Below are 24,031 nucleotides of genomic sequence, written 5' to 3'. Positions count from 1 at the left end.
AGTCGTCATATACATAAAATATCCCTCAATGCCCTCTGTGACTTTTAAAACTCATCGCTTATTTCTAAACACAAGCCCCTCAACTCTCCAATTTAGAGCCACTTCTACAGGCCCCCAGCTAAGGAACAAATTATTATGCAGCAGATTTCTGCTCTCGCCTTACGAAATGTCACAGTGCCGTGACACTGGTAATCTTGCACACGCGTTCATGAAAAACCGCACTCGATAACACACACTACGAGGTAGCTCACGCACGCGACACAGGTACAGTTGGGACTTCAATGCACATACTAATAACAAAATTGTGGTCCGAATGGCTCACCTGCGTTTGGCCCTGACATCAGCCATGCGGGTACGAAGCTTTGTCATCGTCGACCTTTTGCGCTGAAGGTATTTCCGCCGATTCCCCATTTGACACTTTTACACAAAAATAAACTGGCAAGATAAAGTGATAAAAAACGGCGCTGCACACAAACACAAAAGCACAGTAAAAAAAACACCAACAAGCAAAACAGCACGATACGCCGATGACAGCCTGCTGAGCAGCCGAAGAAACGACCGAAAGGCAGGACAGGTTTCAGCGAAGTCAGTCGTCTGTCTCGTAAATCTTGCTTCAAAATGTTTGACAGCGCCACTGTCGTTGACCGGCGGAACTCCATTGTTGAGTCAAAACGCCCGCGAGATTCAAATGCAGCAGCCCCGTCGACCAACAAAGGGGCGAGTGCGAGCTAACATGAGTCGTTTATCATACCAAAATTTACATCACTGGTAATATTAAGACCAGCGACTTCAGTTCCTGTGAAAAAAGCCTGAAATATAACAGTGATCTTTCGCGCTGGACGTATTTTGCGGAGGTTACGGCGCACCAAAAAATGGCGTAATTGAATGGCGCAGTACTACCGTTCTGTTTGTCATAGCGAAATTCCGCCTTGAGAGCATCTGGAATATTTCCTAAATATTTCGTGTGCCGAATTTGTTCCCTATACGACGTTTACTTGCTTCTAACGTTCGGTTAAAAAAGCGCAGTTTCTAGGTTATGACCAACTTTGAACAATGAAAACTAAAAAATTATGACATGTAGCTCAATGAAACTTTCAAGAATTAACAACATGGGTACTATCTACAATCCTGCTAAATATGTTTGTGATTTATGAATTGGACTAGGAGTTATTAATGCGTCATTCTTTTAAATTTCACACTTATTTATGGCACCAGTTCTAAATAACTACCCAATATAACTCAATAACTTGCCTGTGAGGTTCTCGAGTCACACTTCATCTAAAAGCTGCAGAAGCAGTTTTCTTTTCGGAGCAGTAGTTTTCGTAAACAGCAAGGCAAACGCAGGCAAGTGGAGCAAAAATATCGTTTTATGCCCCTCGCTCTTTTGCTCACTGCTATTATACTAACGCCGCCGCGGTGGCTCAGCGGTTATGGTGCTCGGCTGCTGACCCAAAAGACGCGGGTTCGATCCCGGCCGTGGCGGCTGGAATTTCTTTGGAGGAGAAATTCTAGAGGCCCGTGTACTGTGCGGTGTCAGTGCACGTTAAAGAACCCCAGGTGGTCGAAATTTCCGGAGCCCTTCACTACGGCGTCTCTCATAGCCTTAGTCGCTTTGGGACGTTAAACCCCACAAACCAAACCAAACCTATTATACTAACGTGAATAGCTTTTAGCGACACATACCATCGCAAAGAAGATACAATTATCTTTACAATGCGCTCAATATCATTTTTCTAGCGAAAACGGATGAGCCACACCGCTCACACAAACATGACGAAAAACGGCTGCTGACCGCCGCTAGCGTGGTACCGCCGCCTTAAGAATAATTCAACACTTTGCTTTTTTTTTCTTTTCGCGTGGGGAGAGAGCGCGGGGGCGCGCGATGCTCTGCCGCCATCGCGACTCAAAGATTTTGGTCTCGACCGGAGCCAAGCACGCAGACCGTGCTCTCGAGTAGCCGTGGAGTGGGTCCACGGGGCGGCTGGTGGGACATGATGCTGTCATGTATATACTCCTTGTAAATAGTCGTCTGTGTACATAAAACCTATATCAGTGCTCGACAAGAGTCCCTGTCTTTCCTGCAAGTCTCATCCTACTGGCTCAGTACTTCGTTGGAAGAGAGAAGAACGGAGGGACAACCTCTCCGTACAAAGAAGAGAAAAGAACCACCCTTTACTCCATCCCTTACGACACCACGCCTGTCACCCCTCTTCGTAATTCAAGCGTCCTAAGAATTATAAGAATTAGCCGTTCCGGCCACCAGTTCAAGCAGCGAGAAAAATTTCAGCGCTGCCGGAATCGTAATGCAGGAGCGACGACTCCAGGATTTTCAAGCACACTACACCTTCAGACGCCACTGGATGGGGGGATTGACAAAAAACCACAAAAACCCTCCCCCAATCCTTAAGCAAACGCATATATCGCTTCGTAAGGGGGCCCCACCGGAGTGGAGGAGGATTCCTGTTTTTGCAGCTCGACAAGCTTTCCTACCAACCGATTCGGCTAAACGAAGTTACATTAGCTGGGGCCCGTCTCCTCGTTTCGGTTTTTTCGCTTCATACGTTTCACTCGAAGTTCCATTGACTGTGGTTCCCATTTCCATATAATAAGCTGGTTAGAATAAATGGGCCCCCTTCTCCTGTTGCCTAAGTCTCCCCCCCCCCCTTAATCCAGCGCTGGACAAGCAGACGACTCGTGCCGCGTACGCCGCCGCTGGGCTAGCAGACGGCGGGAAGAATGCGTGACGCGGGGTCACTTTAGGGCAGTTCAGTTTCCCAAGTTGGGTTGCCGGTGGCCCGCAGAGCTACTGCCCGTTTCCGCCGCTTTCACTGCTGTAGGAATGAGCCTGGATGAGGATAAATAAACATGACGCCATTTTTGGGCTCCATCTCTGTGGGTAGTAAAAAATTTACTCCCTTTTCACTCCAAAATAACTCCCTTATATAAGGGAGTAAATAAAAAACACCATACATATGGAGTAAAAAAAACCTCCTTTTGGGTGTGCGTTAGAGGACAAGCCATTTACTCCCTTTTGGGTGTTTTTTGCTAACAGTGTGGAGTAAATTATGGTAAATCCTCATTTTTACTCCATTATTCCCTCATGGGAGTAAAATGGAGAACAGTCCACTTTTTACTCCCCACTCATGGAGTAAATGTTTTCACAAATGGAGTAAAAATGGTGGCCGCCACCATTTTACTCCCTTTTTGGGTATATTTTTGTTTACATTGTACGGAGAGGGAAATGGCAGGTGTGAAGTTAGGATCCAGGAAGAGAGCAGAGTGGATCGGGAACAAACGCGAGTTAACGATATCCCAGCTGAACTTAAAAAAAGAAAACGCAACGGCTAAGCTACTGCTTAACCTGAACAACTCAGGAAAAAGATGCCCCCACGGCGGTATTCTCGCCGCACTTCGGCTTTGCGAATGCGCTGTACATCCTTTAGCAGACAGTTAGCCAGCGGCGGCTCCTTGAATAGGAGAAAGCTAGTCCGGACGCTTTGCTCTCCCGAACATATGCCGCGTTCCCAAGTTCAGTTTGACCGTGAAGCCGCCAGGCTTACGCGTTCTGACCATACCTCGGCACTATGAGAGGTACGTAGCTCAATCACACTCATACTCATGGCACTCACACGTACATTCACTCACTCATATTCACACTCTTGTCCACTCGCACTCACAACCATCCACTGGCACTCATGACCACTGGCATTTTCACAACCACTCACTCACACTCACAACTACTCAATCGCAATCACAACCATTCACTCATGCTCATGTCCACTCACTCACATTCCCGTTCACTCACTGTTTCCTTGTTTGCTGACAAGTTCTGCCTGACAACCATTCACTCATACTCGCACTCAATTCCGCTCAACCAGTCACTCACACTCGCACTCATGTCCACTCAGACTCGTAACCACTCACTCACACTTATGACCACTCGCAATCACAACCACTCACGCTCATGACCACTCACACTCACAACCACTCAATCCCACTCAAAAGCATTCACTCATGCTCATGTCCACTCACTCACATTCCCATTCACTCACTGTTTCCTTGTTTGCTGACAAGTTCTGCCTCACACATGGCTGGAGTTTGCCATTGCTCGCCAGTTTTCTCACGTTGGCGCGCGCGCCTAATCTCTGATGCTGAATGCAGCTGATTCGACGGTACTATGTCTGCCATGGCCAACGTAACGTGTAGCAGTTTTACGCCCCGCGCGAAATCCGCTCTGAGCCGCAATGATGACGCTGCAGCCATTGGCGAGTCAGGAGCACTCGTGAGGCTGCCGAGGGGCCGATCACGTGATCATTCCGTGCGCACGCCTCGCGCTCCCTTTGTCGTCTTCAGAGCACGCTCACCCGTGGCGTTATTTTATTGCGAAAGCAATACTACGCTAGGCTTTGAGCCTTCAGCGTGGCGCGGCGGTAGTTACGGTTGACCTTTGGCGGAGTGACGTCATACCACCCGGGAAAAAAAAGGCCCCCAGCTCGATCCGTCGGCGGAGGGCGGCGGTAGTCACGGCGGTGAGCCTCACGCTCCTCTCACCAGTGGCGCTACAGTCAAGGTGACGTCATACCAGCTGCATAAAAAAAAGGCCCCCAGCTCGATCCGTCGGCGGAGGGCGGCGGTAGTCACGGCGGTGAGCCTCGCGTTCCTCTCCCCAGTGGCGCTACAGTCAAGGTGACGTCATACCAGCTGCATAAAAAAAAGGCCCCCAGCTCGATCCGTCGGCGGAGGGCGGCGGTAGTCACGGCGGTGAGCCTCACGCTCCTCTCACCAGTGGCGCTACAGTCGAACAGTCGAGGTGACGTCATACCAGCTGCATAAAGAAAGTGCTCCCAGCTCTGTCCGTTGGCGGAGGGCGGCGATATATAGTCACGGTGGATCTTTCTCACTGTGTGCAAAGATAGTTTGCCATTTGCTTTCGCAACCTACCGGGCTTAACCAAGCTAAGCCTCTGCCAATTTTTATTTATTTATTTGCCGCCGCGGTGGCTCAGTGGTTATAGTGCTCGGCTGCTGACCCGAAAGACGCGGGTTCGATCCCGGCCGAGGCGGCTGATTTTCTTTTTAGGAGAAATTCTAGAGGCCGGTGTACTGAGCGATGTCAGTGCACGTTAAAGAACCCCAGGTGGTCGAAATTTCCGGAGCCCTCCACTACGCCGTCTCTCATAGCCTGAGTCGCTTTGGGACGTTAAACCCCATAAACCAACCGGCCATTTAGTTATTTATTTAGTTATTCATTTCGTATACCCTCAGGGCCACAGGAATTTTTGAGAGGAGTGGTTAAATAACTAAAAGAAAAACGCACAGCGCAGCAAAGTAATTAGTAACACAGAAATGATGGCTCCTAGTTAAATAATGTTATCTAATGGGTTCTTGATCTGCTGGTTAATAGAATATAATACAATACATACAGTGCAGCAATACAGTGAAAAAAATGCTGGTGCACAAAAAATGAAATAAGTGCTCCTAAATTTATGCAGTGCTCTCTAATATGGCCTTAAAGCGTTGGTTGTCAGTAATTGTAGCGGTTGATGCGGGGAGGTGATTCCTCTCAGCAGCTGTGCGGGGAAGCCATGACTGAAACATGGCATTGGTTTTGCATAATGGAATTCTGACTTTGTTCTCGTAATCTAGCCTTGATGAAATGTATTGGGGAGGGGAGGTCAGTTCGTCGCGAAGGGAAGGATGCTGAAATATCTTGTAAAAAAAAAATGAAATTCTAAGGGCTTTACGGTGGGATGCTAAATATGGCAGGCTAAGATTTAATTTTATTGCAGAAATGCAGGCAGCTCGATTATAATTACAAAGAATACGACGAGCAGAACTGTTTTGTATTTTTAGGGACGGGCCATCGTGGTTGGACTCCCTCTAACAGTTTTTCACTGCAAATAAAAAAATTGGCATTAAATGTCAATTACGCTACCTCGTCATACCATTAAGGTGGAGCCCCAGTGTCCCCTCCATTTTTTTTCTTCCCTTCTTTTTTCTGACACTTCGAGAGGTCACCGGTTGCCTCCTCTGGGCCTCGTAAGCTCTGAGTTATTTCCTCCGGCATGATTGAAGCTATGACGTCATTTACTCCCCATTGTTCTAAATGCAAAAATACATGCTGTTATAGCTGACCCGCCGATGTGGCTCAGTGCCTATGGCATTTGGCTGGTGTCTGCATTTCGATGGAGGCGAAATGAAAGAAATGCCAGTGTGCTACGATGTCATCATCGGAATCAGTGTAAGTACGTCCGCTGCAGAACGAAGGCCTCTCTCATCTCCCTCCAGTTTCCCCTGTCATGTGCCAGCTGTGGCTATAGCCTAATGGGCACTGAAAGCTCCCAGGGACATCCTGCGGATGTTCAGGATGTCTGCAGGACGTCCGAGGGAGGTTCAGTGCCCACCGGGTAGGCCCGTAAACTTCACAATCTTCGTCCTCCAACCTGGCTCGCTGCTTGGGATCCACTCCGTTACCCCTAAGGACGATTGGTTACATTACTCGGGGTTGTATTCCCGCCTATAATCTTTAAGTTTTCAGTGCGCGCCCCCTGTCTCTGTGACATAGTGGTCGCTGGACACTTAGACAACTCATTTCCTTGCCGCTCTTTTTCCTTTTTTCCCCTTTGTACCCCTCCCCAAGTGTAGGGTAGCCAAGTGGGCATCGCCTGGTTAACCTCCCTGCCTTTCCGTCCTTTTTTTCTCTCTCTCTCCTTTGGTATTAAATGCATGCCCTGCCCATTTATCCTCGATTCCTTCGAAATTGTTAACTCGCACTTTTCCTGAACCATTCTACTTCGCTCCGGTTTCCTTTACATGCTCACTCCGCAGTTCGCAGTTTAAGGTCAAGCCTTTTCGTTAGCCTACAAGTGTGTCTCATAGGTGTATACGAGATGTAACCGTAAGAAAAATTACCTAAATAAGGCTCCAGCTTAATTGAAACATTCAGAGAGAGCTATGATGTAACTAAGCCGCAGCCTTGTTTATACAGCAATTTTTCCCCTTCCCTTCATTCCTTTCTCTACTACCGCGTCCCTCTGTCTTCTTCCCCATCTTCTTTTCTTTCTTTCTCTCTTCTATTCTTAAATGAGTATAGACACCTAACTTTAGGGTGCGTGGCGGAGTGGGTGAGGGAACAAACGCTAGTTAATGACATCCTAGTTGAAATAAAGAGGAAGAAGTGGGCTTGGGCAGGGCATGTAATGCGAAGGCGAGATAACCGCTGGTCCTGAAGGGTAACGGAGTGGATTCCGAGAGAGGGCAAGCGTAGCAGGGGGCGGCAGAAAGTTAGGTGGGCGGATGAGATCAAGAAGGTTGCGGGGATACGGTGGCCGCAACTGGCGAAGGACAGGGTTAATTGGAGAGACATGGGAGAGGCCTTTGCCCTGCAGTGGGCGTAGTCAGGCTGATGATGGTGATGATTTTCCTACGCCCGCTAAACCATTAATAATCGAATTTCTTCCTTGTGCCGTTTCGGTTTCAACAGCCGAACGATGACTGTGACGTCAAAGCGTAGCTATAGGTCGACGTGAGGCATGAAAAAGCCGCAATGCAATCACTGCTCCTACATTCGTTGTCATTCCGACCCTTGAGGAAGGCTGACTTCAACACTGTATATAGTGAATAAAAAAGATGCAGCAGCGATTATATTGCAGTTTTTCCATGCCTCACGTGACTGTAGGCTTCTCTCATATTTATAACGAGCCCCTCATTCCCCTTCCCTTGTTTGCTTAATTGCTTAGCGAGGGCCTCGGTTCTGGCAGACTTGACGCCATAGGAAGCATACGAGGGTTCTCACACAGCTTCCACCCTCGCCGTTCGATGGCGTTCTACGTCACACCAGCGGTAACTCAGGACGTTCTACGTCCGCCGCTTAAGAACGTGGGTGGCGCTGATGAACACTCTCAAGGTTAGGTTATTTGTAAACATAAATACCCCCGAAAGCAGCAGATTTGACAGCCTTCGCCGTAGCTCAGAGGTAGAGCACCGGGCGCGTAATTCGGAGGTCGTGGGTTCGGATCCCACCGGCGGCATGTGGTTGTTTTAGAGCGCAGCTCTTTGGCGTCCGTTCCTGGGTTTCGCGTCGGCGTCGGCGTCGGCCTCGTAACCAGCTCCGCCCCCAATGTCACGCTTTTCAATTGGTCGAAATGCTCGTGACGTCACAGTGCGCGAATTTCAAATGGGGCCAATTGTACTTCGGTTAGTAACCATGCAACCAATCAAAGGGATCGTATAGTGATGCTGCAACTAAGTTGGACTGAGTTTAGTTAATTGCTTAATTAATCAATTAGCCTAATTAATATAGAGGAGAATGAAGAGGTCAGAAGAAAAGAAAAGAAAGACGCGCGCCGCAGCGACAACAGCGTCCGCGGAAGGAGACGCTGCTGAAAAAAAAAACAGATAAGTACGAAGCCGCGTTCCTCCACCACCACGCGCTTCCCCACTCAGTATGACGTTGCTCGTTTCATATACGTTGTGTCGAACATCCTAGACAGTTCCAACAATTGACAGGTTAATGACAGAACACGATGGATAGAAATACAATAATATAAATATGAAATAGCCTAATTAACCTTTCTAGTTAGACCGCATAAATCAATAAAACCGAGAACGAAATTGGTCGAGTTGGGGAATCGAACCAGGGTCTCCGGAGTGCGATACGAGCACGCTAGCCACTCCGTAATGCCAGCTGAATGGTTTGGAATGAACAAAGGCGCGTCTAGCTAATACGGCGTCTTCGTTCACTCCCATCTTCCCCCTTTCCCTTACGGCGAGGTGCAGGTGTCCACCCAGATATGCGAGAGAGATACATTTCCTTTCCTCAAAAAATAAATTTACCGTCCAGCAAGGCGTACAGCCGAATTGGCGATGGCGTTCTGTGGACTCCCTGGCAGCGTTGCAACACGCTGTCGCGTTCCACTCTTACAGGCGAAGCTTAACATGTTAACCACACATCAGTAACACACGCAGACAGCCAATGGACGCGTCATTCGCTGGCAGCACTTGATTCATCATTCACAACCACATTCTTAACGTACGCTCCCTTGCCGCACATGCCAAGGACGTACACCACGATCACATTCTGCGCCATTCCTCTGTACTTTGCTTTGCTGAAACCTGGATGGATCCCGAAGAGCCTCTCGAAATCATAGATTTCCTATACTGCTGTGGTACTCGCAGAGACCACAACAGAGCGGCGGGAGTCGCTGTCTACTTGCGCACAGGTCTCTCTGCAATACCAGTCGAAATGTTTGGCACGTCACATGAAGTTGGCGAACTGTGCGCCGCAAAGTTGCCCAACGGCTTGCTGGTAGTAGCTGCCTACTTCGCCCCTACCGCACTCACGAAAGACGTCGTGCACTTCCTGCAACTCGCATTAACCGTCCATCGATCCACACCGATGTTAGAAGTGGGGGACTTTAATGTTGACATAAAGACAAACAGCAATTTCATAACACTTATGCGGGAGAACATCCCGTTCCTCTCGCTCGTAACGCGTCCCACGGCTGTAACAACCTCGCGAGGCCCTTGTATAGATCTCGTCTTTGAGAATCAAGCATTGGTGTACCAAGTCGAACATATATCAGTCTATTTCTCTGACCACAAAGCTTCCTTCATGACTGTCAAGAACTGTTAGTGGAGTCTTTGTTAAAGGAATACGTGTGAAAAATAAAAAAAAAATTCTGTGATAGCGCATGCATGTGTTGCTCGATTTCTTTGCCTCAATCTATCGAAAAGGTGAAACAGCTTATTTGCTGCGCTCAAATTTCGCATTAGGAAGTAACGTAATCGTCGGTAATTTTTTCTTCTGCTTTTCTAATCAATTAGCCGTAATCGATAACATATTCAGTAATTGTCTAAATCGAACAACAGCACAAAATAAATAAATAAATAAAGAAATCCCCTGTGCCCCTTGGTTTCTTTGGCTGTTGGCTTCTCTCAACCTCAATTTGACGTCAGAGACATTGTTCGGCTGATGAAACCGGGAGACAGAGAGACACTTATCGTGTGTCCGGCCAGGGGAAGGCTAGCAGCACAGGTAATTGGCCCAATATAGGAAAAGGATGGTTTAACTCTGTTCCTATGTAGGACCGGCATTTGACAAATCATTTCTAATATTGGGCCAATTAGTTGTGCCGCTAAGGAACCCGTTGGGGTCGTCTAAGTCTTTTGATTTGGCCAGCGTATAGGACTACGATTATCCAGCAGACTAAAAACTTCTCAGAGACGTCTATAGCTGGACATCTCTGAGAGGTTTTTGGTTTGCTGGGTAGTACTAGCCTGTGCAGGCATTTTAAGTGCCGTCTTGACTGCGTTCGTCACCGTGGTGTGGCCCGTATTAACCGGCCCCGGGCTAGGTTGTGAAATGGAAGATGGTACGCGTTGCGTCCGACTATGAACGCATCACTAAAAGCCGGGCTGTCGGTTTTGCTGTGCCCGTAGTTGCGTCCAGTAACCATTCTGGTCAGACGCGTCAGTTGCTGCTTATCCAGCGTATTTATGGTTTATGATGGTTTGTATCTGTAAACCGAGCGCGCGGGCTCTCATTACCGTGGGTACGGATGTTGCTACGACCGTGATGGTCGGGTCTCTAGGTTGGGGTCAAATGATTGGGGCCTACCATTCTGTCCTCCTTATCCGCAGCCTCCTGCAGTGTGTCTTCCGCCTACCCGATAATCGTAAATCAAGGTATATTTCTTGGTTCATCAGATAGCGGCGCCAGGGCTATGTTGAGCAGCAGAGAGGAAGTTAGAGCTCCTCGGGGCGTCTATCGGCGCATCCTGTGAAAAGATTGGCTGTGGTTTGACTAATGGCCATCCCGAGTAGAATTGCGGAAGCAACGGCGCGGCAATCGCAGCGGCGGCGGCACCTCTGAGGCACCCGCGTAGCAGACGAGTCGGCGGTGGCCCCAGCGCCGTAGCTGTGCGCTGTGTGACGTCACTCCTCCCGGAGAATGCACTGCTGCTGGCGCAGCGTCGACGGCACCTCTGAGTGGAGTCGGCGGCGGCTCCGTGCTGCTCTGACGTCACTCGCTCCTCGCGCATGCGCAGTTGGGCTCTCCGGGGCTCCGCAAAATCGCTCACACCTAGTGTAGCGTTGCTTTCGCAAGAAAATGCCTTGAAGTAGTTCCATGCTCTGACCGCGCAATGCGTTTCTGCCGGTGTTCGCAGAGCGTGGTCATGTCCCACAGTGCCAAAAGATTTTTTTTTTTTTTTTTTTTTGGGGGGGGGGAATTTTAGGGTTAAAAATGCTCGTGTGTTAGGTGTTCTTGTCCGTGTGTGCAGTTGTGTTTCCTTGAGCTGCAGTACGATATCTTGCGCTGACAGCCCGGGCCGAAATCCAAACTGTGTGGGTCAGAAAGCGAAGTGGGGCTGCAGGTTCCTTACAAAAATGCGCACTGAGATGCAATTAACTATTTATGGAGCATATGTGAAGTCTAAAAAGGTATATTAATACCCAAATCCTAATGAGCTTGGTCCATAAAAAGTCATTACGTTCTTGACTGATACGACCCAATATAAATTGAATTGACTACAAGTGAATTAAAACTCAAGCAGCAAAAAATCTATTTACACTCGATTTCTCACGAGTCACTAAGAAGTTAATATGTTCTTGACTGATATGGCCTAATATATGGTCTGCTTTTCATATATTGCCTGCTTTTCCATATGGCCTGCTTTTCCATATATTTTCTGTATTATTTGTATTACTTGACTTTAATTTCCCGTCAAACTTGTAATCCTTGTTATTTTTGTTATGTTTTTTTATGTTCACATGCCTTTGTATGGCCGCTTCACACCACTATCTCCCCCCCCCCCCCCTATGTAATGTCCCAGACGGGATCTTTAAGGGTTCAATAAATGATGATGATGATGATATAAATTTAACTGACTGTAGCTTAATTAAACTCAATCAACAAAAGTTAAATTTACAGCCGATTTCTCACTGATTATGGAACCAACCACAACCACAGCTTAAACGATTCCCATTTCAGCTGAACAGATTTTATTCATATTATATCGGCTCTGGGAGAGGTCACGATGTTGAGTTGGTTGTAGGTAATTACTCGAAAAATACTGTTCATGAGGCCACTTGGCACTGCAAAATATAACGTATAACTGAAATTCTTTTTTGGTACCAAGAGAAATGGAGGCGTGAAGCTTTCTCATGTTGGAATTAAATTGCACAACGTAGCAGAGAGCTAACTTGTGTTACTGATTATTAAATGTGAGAGCACATGTAACGGTGTGGAGGTGCAGCCCTGGGTGTTTCTGCGAACACTTCAAAAAAAATTTGAAAAATAGGCTTTTTGGGGTAAAAATATGGTTTGTGCGGCATAGTATTACCAGTGTTGGCGTACACCAGAGAACCGGTCAATCGTCTTAAGTAGTAAGCTGGTTTACTAAATTTTAATAACCTTCTAACTAGTAGAGTTAGACGCCTATAGTTGCAATTACAGATTTGTAGCCGGCCGTTAGTAATAGCTATATCAGTTTTTAGAATTTCGAAAGCGCGATTACCCGTGGCGCTGGAGTGAATGCTTTGCCTACATGCTTTCGAAAGCGCATGCATTTTGTCGAGCCACAGCGGCGAGTGTAATCGCGTTTTCGAAATTCTAAAAACTGATATGAATTACCATAGTCCTTAGAACTGTGCTATTACTAACGACCGACTACAAATCTCTAATTGCAACCATACAGTTGCCTATCTCTGATAGTCAAGAAGTTAGTCATCATAATTTAGTTTACCAGCTTAATAAAGACAATTAACCGGCTTTCCGGTGTACACCGACACTGCCGCAAAAGTCATATTTCTACCAAAAAAACCTATTCTTGAAAATTTTCGAAGTTTTCCCTGAAACACCTTCTATTTACTTTCTTTGGAGACACTGTCAATCCCATTAGGAATTTTTACAGGAGTGGGTTCATTTGCTCATATAGGCAGCATTCACACATATGTACACAAATGTAACCGAAGACTAATACATCAAAAAGGATGCAAGCTCACGAAATAAAATGGCATTATTTTGATTGGTGCATGGAGTAGAAATATACATGCTGTTAAAATGCCTTGTGCGACCAATATTCGACACCTCTATTGAGAGACCAATATTCAGCTTATTGTAACATATACAGCCTTTGTGAAAAGTTTGGAACCCAGGGGGTTTGCTTCTCAAGCGTCTGGTTCGTAATGCATCTCCAGCGCTCCAAATTTGCTGAAGGTAAGAAGATTTCTGGTCCTGCCTCCTCGAATGGGTAAGGCTGCCACGAACGCTTCAGGAGACCCACTGCGAGGCTTAGAAGCAAACCCCCTGGGCTCTAAACTTTTGACAAAGACTGTACCTTGCGCCCGCGCCTCGCGGACTTCCTAACGCCGTTCAAATCAAGCGCGCAGACTGGCAGGTCACATGACAAGACGAAAAAAAAAATCCGGGCACTATACGCACACCACGCCGTCCGTTTTGTCGTGTGTGCTCGGTCGTTCGGGCATGGGTTGTGTGTTATTGTTTTCAAGATCGATGCTTCAAACTCGTGCTCGGGTTGACTGATGATCGTAGCTTTTGGACCCGCTTGCATAGTACAACTTCCAGCCCTTTGTGAAAAAGTGACCGCGCCGGGAAGCGTGCTGGCTTTTCGTCTTGACGGCACGTTGGGCTTCAACGATGGAAGCCGCTGCGTCATTTATCTTACCGGAACCGCGTTACAAAAGAAGAAGGCGGTTACTGGAAGGCGTCCAGTCTTCGTTTTCAGGTAAGACCCGTAATGCTGCGCAGGAATGCGTGCAATTTGCCACCGCGCAAATTAACCGGCTAGCTCTAAGGCGAGAAGAAACGGAAGGGATGCGCGCTGTCGTGTTTGTTTTGTTACCCCTAGACATAGTGCACGGTTATTTCTGCGGTGGCAAAATGCACTCTGCATTGAGTCACTGACTAGCTGACCTGTCTATGTTCACAGTGTATCCGTTTCGACGCGAACGCCGTGAAAAAATGTTAACAGTAGGGGTGTGCGAATATTCAGAATTTTCGAATATAATTCGAATATTATATTTTTAGTATTCGTATTCGATTCGAAATCCAGGTATTCGTGTTGTTTCGAATATTCGACACGACGCGAACATTCGTATCTAGCCGAATATTCTATTGCGAGCACCGGCGAGCATCGACAGAGGCATAACAACATGGCGGCGCCCAGATCAATGCGTAACTATATAGCGTAAAGTTGGGCCATGCAGTAGATGACTGCACTGGTGAGCTTCTTTGTGGCTATACCTGCGAAGCTGGTATAGTTAGAGTTGTGCACGAAATACTTCGCAATACGAGCCAGTTCAGTGCCAATTGAGAGGGCATTTTCTGTGGCTGGAGAAGTCGTTTCAGCTAGAAGGGAACTACTTCTGCCTGACCATGTGGAGCAGCCGGTTTTCCTTCACGACAGCCTTTTATGTTCATCCCAGCAACGCGCTTTCGTGCTTTTGGCAAGCTAGCCTTGATCAATGCGGTGTACTAGCCATCTTCTCTGATATTTCCACTCTTCTAAGAACAATGTTCGAGACTTTGATACTTTTTATGCAGCCACACACACCTTTTGTGCTCATTTCATCGCTGATAGTTGAACTGTGATGTTCTTGGCGCTCATATAAATGTTTTGTAGTGGTTAAATGCGTATGTCCTTGATTATTCGATATTCGACACACACCTTTTGTGCTCACTTAATCACTGATAGTTGAACTGCGATGTTCTTGGTGCTCAGATAAATGTTTTGTAGTGGTTAAATGCGTATGTCCTTGATTATTCGATATTCGATTCGATATTCGGAACCAAGTATTCGTATTCGATTCGTATTCGAAAAAATTGATATTCGCACACCCCTAGTTAACAGACCAGTGCGGCGACCCGCATTGGGGGAAAGCGAAAGCATTGATGCCTCCTTCGCACTCGTCGCCTCTCTTTCCTTCACTTTTGACTGTTTGCCTCTCTTTTTACTTCCAATTTTAACGTCTATCGCTATTTTCACGTTCTCGCACTACATGCACGTCCGGGGCTATTTTGACGTCTAAGTGATCTTTTGTCTTCTGATTAATTATTTACACCAGATCAATCAAATTTGGTGCACAACGTTATTTTATCATCCTATGTCACTTGGTTGTGTTTTCCCTCCACAATTTTGACGCCTCGTACTGTTGTCACGTCCTCGCACTATATCGACGTCCGATACTATTTTGACGCCTTTGGGAAATTTTTGGCTCTAATTAATTAACTAATTACTCCACAGCGACCACATTTTGACGTGCATCATCCTCACATCATCCTCGATCACGCACAGTCATTCTTTTTCGCTTAACTCTCACACGAATTGAGAAAACGCCGCCGACACGTTTTGCGGACACGAAACTATCGACTTAGCCAAGTAATGCTTTCGCTTTAATAACCTAAAATTATTGTTCGATGGACTTGTGCACTGCTGCCTGCGCCCATGTTTTTCATCACTATCTGTTTGCAGTGGTTTGCCGATAGCTCACGCCACTTGGCCTGTTTAGCGTTGCATTATGTGCTGCGCGTATATGCGTCGGTATAGTTGCTTGATGTGGCTTTGTGCGCTTTGAACACACCTATGCGAGACGATTACACCGGCTGTCGAGCTCTGGGGGTATGCTGTGTTTGCTCTGCATTCGATGCAGCTAACCCATAGCTAACTGCCCGCCTTTGTTGCCGGTAGTATGCGCCATGCGGTCTCTTGCGCTGCATAATCCGCTACGCTAGTACACGTCAGGGCTTGACATCCAATGCACTTTGCTCGATACGAAATCGACTCGTATTCGCTGCAGTGAATTGTGCAACACGTGACTAAGCGACATGCGCTACTGGCCACTGTGGCGGGCGATTAATTGCGTTCGAATCAAAAGCACACTGAACCCATCGTCCCTCAAGGCTGAGCCGTCGGTGCAATCGCCTCGCAGTGGTGTGTTGCAAGCTCAAAAAGCCACACACAGTAACAGGGTGTATGGACTCGTATTAGCGTAAATGGAGGAGTGGTGCGGCTTCCCCAACGAGAAAACTGTGCAGCTGTCAAATGCTTTTAGTGCCATTCGACCGCGAAGACAAAACCATCGTCGGATGTTGAAGAATGAGTAGCCTGAAAATAGGAGCGCTTTGTAGCCTTTTCATACAGCCCTTTCAGATTAAATATTTTTGAAGAACCCGAAACAGTGCAAAGCGTTACCATCTGCCAAGACCCTTCACGAGGACAGTACATAATAGTTGTATACTGCCAGTGCTCCCCTGTGGGGCTGTGTTTCGGAGGGTAACGGAGAGACTTGAAATTAAGTAGACGGCAGCAGCTACACTGTTAGCAAAAAAACACCCAAAAGGGAGTAAATGGCTTGTCCTCTAACGCACACACAAAAGGAGTTTCTTTACTCCATATGTGCGGTGTTTTTTTACTCCCTTATATAAGGGAGTTATTTTGGAGTGAAAAGGGAGTAAATATTTTACTACCCACAGAGATGGAACCCAAAAATGGCGTCATGTTTATTTATCCTCATTCAGGCTCATTCCTACAGCAGTGACAGCGGCGGAAACGGGCAGTAGCTCTGCGGCCCGCCGGCAACCTAACTTGGGAAACTGCGCTGCCCTAATGTGACCCCGCGTCACGCATTCTTTCCGCCATCTGTTAGCCCAGCGGCGGCGTACGCGGCAGGAGTCGTCTGCTTATCGTCTCCTTTTGCTGTACGAGCTCGTTTCGTTGGCCATGTTCGTAGATAAAGGGATGTAACATTATAATCAGTAGCTTGAAAACTGAAAAGGAGCCGCTGAGTGGTTTTCACGGTCATGCACCACGCTATATTTGACCCAAAACCAGACCAGAAAAGATGAAAATACACCTGATGGTAGTTTGGAATGGCAGTGTTGCTTTCATATTCACTTCATTAAGGCTTGGCTTTTAAATATGACTGAGAAAAAATGTGGCCTCTTGAGCTCAATCAAGAGCTCAGCGTTGACACTATGTTCTATCACAGTTCCATGTACATGCAACACATAATCTGCTGCAACACATTGCGAGAACCACACTGTAAAAAGCCTGTGAAAATTAGGCCTAAGTGGGGGCTGTAACGGGGTGACGACACAAACAAAGGAAAGTCAGGTAACGTTAGAGCACTGGAGGGTTCACAGGAGCAATTGAATTATGTAACGTACTGCAGCGGAAAACGGCGACAAGTCGATATCTTGTACCGTGGCAGGCGCCCGTGAAAGAGCAGAAGTCAGCAGAGATCCAGCGATGATGGTAACCAAGCGGTCGTCACTCACCGCCGTTATCCGACAACCGACTAAAAGCAGACGAGACGCTAGGCGGCGGGGCGGATTGCACAAAATGGTGTTTTTTTACTCCATTTCGGCACTGGTGGATTATTTGGCACAATTAACTCCCTTTCTAGACTGCACTGTAAACAAAAATATACCCAAAAGGGAGTAAAAATGGTGGCGGCCAACCCTTTTTACTCCATTTGTGAAAACATTTACTCCATGAGTGGGGAGTAAAAAGGTGGACTGTCCTCCATTTTACTCCCATGAGGGAATAAGGTAGTAAAAATGAGGATTTACCAGCATTTACTCCAGTCTAGAAAAGGAGTTAATTGCGGCAAATTATGGGAGCAGTTAGCTGACGGCAGCATCCGATCGCGACAGCTGGAATAGCACCAGAGCGCAAAACAATGCAACAAAGCTGTCGCCAATACCCGCCGATCAGAGATAATGGGATTCCACACAAGCCGATTTTCCTCAAAAACGAGTTCCGCTGTCACCCGATAAGAGCGCAACGAGGCGACCTGTGAGCATAACATCGACCAGGCAGCCAAGGCGCTGTCGGAGCAACCAGGTAGTAACAAAAGGCGAGGCCTTTTTAACGATCCCTGCGAAATGTGAACACCGAATACAGCGTCTACTCAGTCTCGTCCTTTAAAAACGGGGCAGCTATAATAATCAGTGCTGGGACGCTACGATCTACGGGTAGCAAGCCCGGCCTCCGGATGGCAGGCACGAAAGAAGATCTCCGGAAGAACCTTACGAAGTGTGGCGAAGATCTTATGCTTGCAATTTATCACTGCCGGTGACGTCTTCGCTGCAGTTGCGGTGACTAGAATTTCACGATAAAGCCCCGCAGTCACGGTGGTTGCACTACGTCCGCCATATTCCACAACAGCAGTATTGTCGCCAGACTGCTGCCTGCCGTTCTCGTTGAAGTCCGCGAGTTATGAATGTAAGGCCGTTGTGGGATCCAGAGAGCAGTCACAGAACAGTTATGTAACGTATTGAAGTTCCGGCTAGTTTATTGTTCAATATTCGTTGTCCCGTCTCGTAATTTCTTCTGTCTGCGTCTTTATTTTGCTGCGCTGTTGAGAGGCTGGGACCCGAATAAAACGCACCGGGACATGTACTGAGCGTTGTGTCGTGCGCGTGTTCAGCTTAGTGCATGTGTTAAGCGGTAACCGTATGAGGCGATATTCCTTCGCGATGCGTCGCGCGATGACGACGCCGTCGCCCACCGCTGTCGCTGGCGCAAACCGCACGAAGCGACTCGGCGTAGCGTCGGAGCGGCGCGTTTTCACTGTTGCTCGACTGCTGCCACTTCAGCGTTCAGTCATTTTGCGTTAAATAACGCGTAGAACAACGTTCCTATAGGGCTCCACACAAGATAAAACACAATAAAAACATTGACAAAAATATATGTGGGCAATAATTTTATTTTTGTCCAATACGCAAAGTCACGTGACAGAAACGCGCACGCATTCTTTCCTTCCTCCATGAGCGCGCGCTCTTTCAGTCTGCTGCCGGCCTCCCCAGCGTCTTTGTCCGCCATGGTACGCCGACGGAAACTCGCAATGCCTGTCTTTCTACTATCCCCTCACCCCTTTCCTTTCACTCCTACACACTGCCTGCTATCCTTTATTTCCGCTGCCCCAGCTCAGGTGCTTCCAGCGGCGATAGCAGATGCCGGGGTAGAAAAATTCTTTTACCTTCCATATTCAATGCAAAATAAAAAAAAAACACTACACAACAACCTGCCATGGTGAGGGCACGGCCGGTCTCAACATAAGGCCTGCGGGCTGTTACTTCCCCCCCTGAGCTACGTCACGCGAAAGAGGCCTACATAGAAGTTTCGTGCAGCACGTCTCGAAGCTGCGAGCAGCGCACTCGTGTTGAAAATGAGGCCTGGAAGGTACACAAATGAGGCCTGGACCGAGAAGTCAGAGTGGGGGACGAAGGAGACGACAATGCGATCCGTTCTGGTAACACGTGACACTTCTTTCACTGCCTGGGGGAAAGTCATGGCATGTCGCGACATGCTTCCGAACGCACATTTTTTTCTAGAAGTTGACTGTGCCTAACCTCGTGCTGCGCGTGCGGTTGTGTCCAAGACGATCTTCTAGTGCCATCGCTGGATTACGGACTGTGGATTACGCTTCTGCCAGGATATGCCTAACAAGTGCTGCGTGCCCAATTGCCGGACTAACTACAAATCGGGTCCCAAAAACCACGTTTTCAAGTTTCCCCGGCATGAAGAAGAACAGAACGCCTGGATTAGGGCAATACCACGAGAGAACTTAGTTGTATCACCGCAGTCCAGGGTAAGATGTTCGAGACTTCCTTATAGAATAGTTACTTTTGCAAACTACGATAAGCTTATGCTCATGCATTGTAAAAAAAAGTGTATTTAAACTAGCAGCTGGTTAGCACTGTGGGTAGCGAAGCAGACTTTCAATAAAATTGTTGCCAAGCTACAACTGCTATTTAAACAAAAATTTAACTTCCTTCTAGGTTTGCGAGCTTCACTTTATTGAGGCTGACATCGTGCGAGAGGCCTCCCACATTGACGAGGTTACAGGGCGCACCACCACTTCACCCCTTTCGCATCTGCGCCTTCGCCCAGGTGCAATCCCTTCAAAGTTTCCGGGATGCCCGTCTTACACTTCTAAGCCAAGCACCTCAAGGGATGACCCAGACTCGAAGCGCATGCGTCTTGAGGCTGCTGCTTTGAGGAAAGCGCTTGAAGAGTCAGCTGAAGTGTTCCGCGAAGAGCAAGAAGCAGATAGGATTCTAAACCTAAAAGACTGGACGGAATATATATGAAGCAAAACGTCTGCATTCTGGCATGCTATTGAAGTGAGTGAACGCCATATTTTAGTGCACATCACTGGAGACGAAGCTCCATGCATCAAATATTCAGTTGCAGTAAAAGCCGACCTTAGCGTGACAGTTCACTTCGTAAAAATGCCAATAACAAAACTAGGCACCAATTTCTCCATCCCAACAGTAGCAAACAGCAAGAAAGCAATGGTGGAGCTACTTGAGGTCACTGAAAAAAGCAGTGGCGACCTCAGTCAAAGTCCTGAATCTGCTAACGACGACATCTGCAAGCAGATTCTTCTCCTGCTGAAAAAGCTATCTTTTTCGCCCACAGATGAGAGCACCAACATCATACAATTTCTTAGCGAGCAATTGAAGCTACTATCAATGAAAAAAGTTCGGAGACGCTACTAAGCCGACTTCATGATATTTTGCTGCCTACTTTTCACTGTATCGCCTCACGCATACCAATATATCCGCGGATCTGGAATCATGACTCTGCCGCACCCAGTGACCATTCGATCAATATGCTCACCGTATGGCATGAATCCTCAAGTCGAACATCAGAGTGAATCGTTCCTCCGCTGCATGGCCGGAAGAATCACCGACTTGAATGTTCGCCAACGTTTTGTGACACTGATGGTGAACGAAATTCACATCAAGCCTTATTTCGATTATAAAGGAGGCAATATTACAGGTGCTGCTCTGAACAGCTCGGGTGCAGCAACCAACGCACTACTCTTTATGGTGCAGAGCCTCTTGTGCCGATTTAAGGAAGCCGCTCACATCGTCCCTGTCCAAAAAGCTGAATCAGAGTATCTGCACCAGTTGCTGCGGAAAGTAATATGTGGCCTGGAAGAAATTGGCTACAGGGTAGTGTGTGTTGTAAGTGACAACAATGCCATCAACACAAAGGCTATGTCTCAATTCTCGTCACTTCTCTTGTAAACAAATTGTTTATTCGCATCCATCGGACCCTGCAAGGCCTCTTTTTTTGTAATAGACCCGGTACACATACTAAAGTGTATACGCAATAATTGGCTTAACCAGAAAAACGACCAACATTGTTTCTACTTTCCCGAGTTCGAAAAAGACCACACTGGAGGACAGCGAATGCTCTCTGCGTCATTTGCTACCATCAGGAATCTATACAACTTGGAGTGCGAGAGGCTGTTAAGCTATGGCTACAGACTGTCAAGAAAAGCTCTCAATCCATCGAACATCGAACGACAAAATGTAAAGTTGGCTTTGCAAATTTTCAATGAATACCTTCCTCAGGCCCTGCGAGCCCTTGGGATGAAGCACAACCTCTTATTTTTCGAAGGGACTGCCACTTTCATTGAGTTGGTGGTGAAATGGTGGAAGATTGTGAACGTCAGGACGCCTTGGAAGGGAAAAAGGCTTAGAGACAAGTTGCAAGTACCAGTGTTTAATTCGGAAAATGACATCAAGATTAATTTCCTTCACAATCTCTTGGCCTGGTTGGAGGAGTGGAAAGGCAAAAGTTTGGACAGCGGTACGCTAACAAGAGAGACCCATGCCGCTATCGACCACACAACATATGCTTTTGTGGAGTTTACGAAGTACTGCTTCGAAGAGCTCAAGCTATCATATGTCCTTCTAGGAAAGATCCAAACCGACAGTCTGGAGGAGCGCTTCGGAAAGTACAGGATGCTAGCTGGATCCCAGTATCATGTGTCGATGAGGCAAGTGTATGAATGTGAAAAGAAGCTACAGCTACAAAGCACTTTGCCAGCCATCAGTAAGGATGAGCGATGGGATGAGCTTCACTTGCGACCAGACTATCCACGACCTAGCCTAAATGTAGTGGTGACCGAAGATGCACTGTCGGAACTAAAAGGCATCGTCCCGGTGCTGGTATATGTGGCAGGCTATGCAGTGTACGCAACACTTAAAAAGCTCAAGTGTACAAAATGCAGGGATGCGCTCACGGAAAAAAGGACGACATCAATATCCGACACGATTGGACGATACGACCTTGTGAAGCAACTTGACAGGGGCGGGCTTGTTTACCTAGCAACTTTTGCCGTCAACGCTGTCGCACACAACTACGTAGTTGTTAAGCAACTATCAACAAACAAGGACTTTTTCATTTAGTCACGGACCTCACGCTTGAACTGCTCGCCGGTGACGATTCCTCAGAGTTTGACACCTGCGAGGATGGCCACAAGTGCGAAGTTGTTCTAAAACACCTCTTGTGGTGTAGCACGAACATTTTCCTCAAGAACTACTGCTGCAAGATGAACGACAAAATATTGGATGCCAACGCCAAGGCGAAAAAGAGAAAAGCTGAGACTCTGCGGAATAAGGCAGCGGTTCCGTTGTAAATAGCAACATGAGTGTTTTATATGTCAACTTCTAAACCCACTTGTTATGTTGTAAATACTTAAACTGTGGCAATGTATGTACCTGTATCGAAAGCGATCGTATTCATGTAAAATATGACCCTAGAACAAATACATGTATCTGCAATAAAAATACACATACGCAGTTGTGAAAGCTATTCGAGAGTTTTTGATTCTTCATTATCGCTATGCTTCATAAAACCAGGTGAAAAAAAGGAAAAGTTTTAAAATATTGGCAAATTTATTTCAAGTAATGTATGATGAAAAACATCTACTGAGAAAGTCGAGAAGGCGCAATGCGATAGAGGTGCTGACATCAGTGCTTAAACAATCTTTGCACAGATGGTTTGCGGCTAGTGCCTCAAAATAAATTCCGCGTAAATTGTCTGCTATTCATTCCAGTATTTTAACTAAAGAAAAAAATGTGGACTGATAAATGTAAGCTTATTGCTGCTAGTTGATTCCGGTCGCGATTCCTTAAGCTCCGCCGTAAGTGGCGGCGACTGTGGGCCTCTTTTCGTGACGTCACGGGAGGAGCACCGGCCGTGGTGAGGGCTACGTCGGCTGCGTCTCCGGTGAAAAAAAAAAAAAAAACGACTCGGAAGTTGCGCACCCGCAAGACCTACCGTCATTGGCTAGTCTCGCGCGGCACTTCCGAGCGACAGTGGTTCGGCGGCCCTCATTTATCGCCTCATGCGGTCAATTATCGCCTCATGCGGTTAGCGCTTTAATATGCGAATATGTAACAAGATCTCTTTGTAGTTTATCTCTCCCCATTCTTTCTAACGGTCCCTTCACTTCTTTCATTTCATTACTACAGCCCGCCTGGTATCCTTTGTTTTCCGCTGCCCCAGCGCAGGTGCCGCACGGTCGCAGTCCACAGGTGTTTCGAATGTCATGACACCCTGCGCGCATATATATACTAGCTCACTTACAAGGAAAGGTCCCAATTAAGTGAAAAATTACCCAAAGAATGAGTTCTTGGGAAGCCTATACTTTTTATTGGTCTGGTTTTGAGAATAGATGTAAGCATTACAGATGACAGCCATTAAGTTTGTCACAGCACCAGACGGGGATGTTCAGAGGAAGCGGTCAGGTACATCAAAATGATCCGCTTTCTCCTTTGTTACACAATTCAGTGACACCTTATGTTAAATCCCCATTGTTCCTTACTTCCCTTAAACCATCTGTGCTTCTCACTAGATGCTACGTTTTTGCGGGACATTCAATCTAAGAAGTAAGGCCTTTGTGTGAGGATATTAATGGGCCTTACGAATAGGCTCAAGGGCGCCCGCAGAACTTTTTCCAGGGGGGTGCACCCGATGGCCGGGTATAGGGGAGGCGGTAGGTTAGCACCAAAACGGAACTATTTGTAGTATAAATTGCGCACATGAAACAAAAATTAGGGCTAGGCTTGGAGAACAAACAGAATTTATTAATGAACAAAGAATTGAACTCAATAAGCAGGGTCCGATAACTTAATATCACCTAAGCGTGCTAATCAAGCTGTGTAGTTGTTTTCTACTAGTGCATAAATAACCGCAATTCCA

At 47.1% G+C, this 24,031-nt stretch overlaps 1 protein-coding gene across 3 annotated transcripts in view; it reads left to right on the top strand.

Moving 5' to 3' along the window:
• Positions 1-24,031, top strand: part of LOC149366696 (flap endonuclease GEN homolog 1-like) — a 160,248-nt gene that overhangs the window by 96,871 nt on the left and 39,346 nt on the right. The gene's annotated exons all lie outside the window — the stretch shown is intronic.

Source organism: Amblyomma mixtum, chromosome 1, assembly GCF_055824585.1.
Source record: "Amblyomma mixtum isolate Tamu chromosome 1, ASM5582458v1, whole genome shotgun sequence".
NCBI lineage: Eukaryota > Metazoa > Arthropoda > Arachnida > Ixodida > Ixodidae > Amblyomma > Amblyomma mixtum.
The sequence above is the reverse complement of the archived record's forward strand: the minus strand, read 5'-3'. Positions and strand labels throughout refer to the sequence as shown.